This window comes from Bos indicus, chromosome 21, assembly GCF_029378745.1.
Source record: "Bos indicus isolate NIAB-ARS_2022 breed Sahiwal x Tharparkar chromosome 21, NIAB-ARS_B.indTharparkar_mat_pri_1.0, whole genome shotgun sequence".
NCBI classification, from domain to species: Eukaryota; Metazoa; Chordata; class Mammalia; order Artiodactyla; family Bovidae; genus Bos; species Bos indicus.
This window is the reverse complement of record NC_091780.1, coordinates 19,858,341-19,863,083: the sequence shown is the minus strand read 5'-3', so window position 1 is coordinate 19,863,083 and position 4,743 is coordinate 19,858,341.

Below are 4,743 nucleotides of genomic sequence, written 5' to 3'. Positions count from 1 at the left end.
AGGAAATGGCAACCCACTTTAGTATTTTCACGGACAGAGGAGCCTGGTGGGGACTATAGTCTACAGGCTCACAGAGTCAGACTCAACTGGGCACACACGCCTCCTTCCAACTAGACAGCAGGCTTGTCTGAAGCAGGAAGCATGGCTTATTCACCCTGGTCCTGCCACACTCCTCACAGCACCTGGTACAGAGCCAGTGTTCTAGAAAGATTAGCTGAACAAGAAGAGACTGGTGAAGTCACTTGTCTAAAGTCACACTTTGAGCGTAGGGCAAAAATGAGATGTGAACCATGGGTTGCTGCTACCAGAAGGCACCTTTGTGTGAATTAGGACCAGGCTCCCTTTCTAAGGGGTTTGTCTTAAAAAAAGGCAAGACCTCTGGGTCAGAGAGAAAAAGACACTCCTTTCCTAGCAGATGCAGCCCTATGCTGGGGTCCTTGGGTCCCAGGGTCTCAGGGCTTGGCTGAGCCAGAAGAGCTAGATTTTAGCCCCTTCTCGCTCCCCATGGTTTCCAGACCAGCCAGAGTGAGGGACGGCATGTTTAAACCCATATCAGCCATGTTCCAAAACCTGTATTTTTCTTTTCTGCCACTCAAACAAGAGCAATTCTCCCCAAACATGTTGAAGTCAAGAGAAAGCTCTGTGTGTGTGTGTGTGTGTGTGTGTGTGTGTGTGTAAGAGACACACAGAGAGATTTTTGGTAAGAAATGAGTAAAATAGTAAAAGCTCAAACAGCTGCTGCCTTGTTCCTCTTGACCCCAATTTGGAAAGTTATTATCCCCCTATCCCACCTCGAAACCGAACAGAACAAAACTCATCCAGTTGTCTGAGCACTGAGTCTTAAGTGCAAGAGGCAGTGGGAAAATGTCTGAGAAAGACTGAAGGTTGCAGACTCACTAAAGGTTAAGAAAACAAACAAGAAAAAAGCTTCCTGGGGCAGGAAGCATTTAGCCAAGAACATGGGGGAAGGTACATCTTCACACAGTTGATAAGACTTTGGGTTTGAAATCTGAAAGCTGAGGAACTGCAGGCAGAAACTGAACATTTCTTGCAAATATCAATAAAGTAAGATAAAATAAAGGTCTTACAATAAAGGAAGACTTACAAAGAAGTGAACCTCATAAGGAAAGAATAGGGTGAGGTTTCCACAAGAGGGCTGAGTGAGACTTAGTCTCGGTTTCTGTGTGTAAAGCGGGGATAATACCTAACACACAAGGTTACCCAGGGGAGTGGATGGGATGACCTAAGCGAAATGAGTGACATGTGGTCTGGTGTACAGTAAATATGTACTAAATGACAATTTCAATTGTTTCTTGGCCCCGCCATGTGGCATGTGGGATCTTAGTTCCCAGACCACGGATGGAACCTCTGCCACCCTCCCCCGCCCCCCGCAGTGAAAGCACAAAGTCTTAACCACTAGACCACCAGGGAAGTTCCACAGTTTCAATTATTTTGATTAAAGATTGATGATGACGATGATGATGATGATGGTGGTGATGGGGTGGTGGTGGTGATGTAACTCTCAGGATAAGAAATGTCTGCCACTTAAAACAGAAGTGAAGAGAGCTCACCAGCCTCCGCTAGAAAGGGAGAAAGAACAAGAGCCTCTTGTCCTGCTTTTTGTTCCCTTCTCCTCTCATGGCTAATGCAGAATGCAAGCAGAGCTGCTAAAAGCCTTGGCAGAAGGGCCATAGGAGGACGGAGTGAAAGGAGAGAGGCTCTCCAGCCCTTCAGCACCCCCATCACTCCAGCATCCCAGCCCCCGGGGACCCTGTGTGTATGGAGACTCCAGAGAAGGACAAAGGAGGCAGGAGCCTGGGGTGCAGTGGGGGCGCAGGACTTCCTGTTCTTCCTGGGGTGAGAGGACAGTGCGGGGGGGAGTGGAGGGGAATCAGAAGTTGGAACGTCTGGGAGAGGCAATTCTGAAGACCTGTGGAAACAGAGAGTGGCGTCCACTGTGCTTGGAGACTGCGGCACCGAGGCGCAGCCCTGCAAAACAGGAGACGCAAAGCAGAAACGTCCCGTCGTCCCATGGCATGTGCGCGCTGTCCTGTCTGATGCTGTGACCCCATGAACTCTAGCCCGCCAGGCTCCTCTGAGCTGGCTTCAAATGTCGCCCAGTCTAAATATTCTGTTCCTTTCTGAGCAAAAGCATTCAACTACTTAGGCCCAATACCTGGGCATATTTTTGCCTTTTCTCTTCCTTTCACACCGCTATCCGATCCATTGGCAAGTCCTATTGACTCCAACTCCATATATATTCCACTTCTCACCACCTCCAGCTCTCTGACATCAGTCCAGGTTACCATCATCATCTCTTGTCCAGACTGTCACAGTAGACTCCTGGCTGGTCTCTTAATAGCCCTCCTTTCCCTGTGGCAGCCACAGTCAAATTTCTAAAACATAAGTCTAGTTATGCTAGACCTCTGCTCAAATCCTTTTGTGCTCTTGATTTCATTCAGAATTGAAGACAAAGTCCTTGCAAAGACCTACAAAGTAGGCATGGTCCTGCCTCCGGTTGCTTCTTTAACCACAAACTCTGATAGCAACAGCAGCTGGAAAAAATGAAACAATCCACTTCCTAGAAAAGGCAGGGAGAAAAGACAACCTTAGGCCTCCTCTGCCACTGGCAGATTTTCCAGGAAGCACAGTGTAATGCTCTCCCCACGTAAGACTCTGCAGTAAACAGACAAATAGCAAGAAAAGTCATGGGAGGTCAGGGTATTTTCAAGGCATCACTGTGAGTAAAGTTAAAAATTAAAGACAAGTCTCACACAGGGAAAAAATGCTTACAGTCCTAACAAAGGATTGATATTCAGAATATAAAGATAGTTTCTATATATCAATAAGAAATAATATCCCAGTAGGAAAATGGGCAAAGGATATGTAAAGGCAACTCATAGTAAAACTGTAAATGGCCAATAAACACCTGAAAAAATAGTCAACCTCATCATAATCACGAAAATTCAAGTTAGAACAACGAAATACCTGGCATAAATAAGAAAGATTGACAATATGAGCAAGGGTGTGAAGAAATAAGAGTGCAAATTAGTACAACCTTTTTATAATGAGCATTCTCTATCTCAAAACTTTTTAAAGGCTTCCCTGGTGGCTCAGTTGTAAAGAATCCGCCTGCCAATGCAGCAGTCATGGGTTCAATTCCTGATCCAGGAAGGTCCCACATGCCACAGAGCAACTAAGGCTGGTGCCATAACTACTGAAGCTGAGCTCCAGAGCCCAGGTTCTGCAACAAGAGAAGCAACTGAAATGAGAAGCCCATGCACTGCAGTTAGACAGCAGCCCCTGCTCGCCACAACTAGAGAAAAGCCCGCATAGCAACGAAGACCCAGCACAGCCAAAAAATAAATAAATAGTTATTTGAAATAGAAAAAAAAAAAACTTTTTAAATGCCTGACTTCCCTGGTGGTCCAGTGGTTAAGATTCCACTGCAGAGGGCATGGGTTGGATTCCTGGTGGGGGACCTTCCTCATCTGTAAAAACCAATAAACATTCCTTACTCACTGAGATGCTGTAAGCCCTGTGGACAGAGCCATTCTTTCATGGACTGAATCTTCCTTGAGTGCCAGCAAGATGCCAAATGCTATAGAAGGTGAGGATAGATGAGAATACAGAACTAAACCCCTGCTCTCATGGAATTTACATTCTAGTGGGATCAAAGAAAACAGAACAAAGAAAGAAAACAAAACAAAAAACCAAAAAGGGTACTATCAGATAGAGATGAGTGCTATTAAGAAATAACACGATGGAGGTGAAATGAGAATGGTCAGACAAGCCTTCTGAGGAGGTGGCATTTGCTCTGAGATCTGAATTGTCTGGAAGAGGCTGACACCAGGAAGTTCAGGGGCAGACTCTCCAGAAATAGGACAAAGCAGAGGCTTCTAGGGAGACAGTGTTCTTTAGTCCCTCAGTGGTGTCCGACTCTCTTGCAAAGCCAGGGACTGTAGCCCGCCAGGCTCCTTTGTCCATGGGATTTTCCAGGCAAGAATACTGGAGTGGGTTGCCATTTCCTTCTCCAAAGAGACAATCAGATAACCTAAATGAAAGTCAAGTAAAGGTTACAGGATTAATTTAGCGCAAGACATTTTTACTATACATCTGCTGTGTGCTAATAAATATCTTAGGCATAGAGATCGGTACAGCCCCAGTCTTTATAGCACTCATTATTGAGGAGGAAACAACAGAAAACTGATAGTTTCTCAGCTGATGAAATGGTGCATATAATCAAGAGGTGACAATTAGTTTTTAATTCATATTTTTGCAAATGTGCCCAGAGGGTGCAGAGACATTGCCATAGGAGATCACTCAGTTGCTCAGTTTAGGGTTGTTGTTGTTCAGTCGCCCAGTCGCGTCGGACTCTTCACGACCCCATAGACTGCAGCACACCAGGCCCCCCTGTCCCTCACCATCTCCTGGAGTTTGCCCAAGTTCATGTCCATTGAATCAACCATCTCATCCTCCGTCGCGCCTTTCTCCTCCTGCCCTCAATCTGTCCCAGCATCAGGGTCTTTTCCAATGAGTCGGCTGTCCGCATCAGGTGTCCAAAGTATTGGAGTTTCAGCTGCAGCATCAGTCCTGCCAATGTTTAGGGTGCCTGGTTCCATTTTTCCTTCGCAGCCACTGTAACTGTTCTGGCTTTGACCCTCCCCCTTCCGGGCACCAGGGTGCGCTGTAACGTCCCTTAGTGTCAGCTGGACTGTGCCGCGCTCTCCCCTCTTCCGTTGT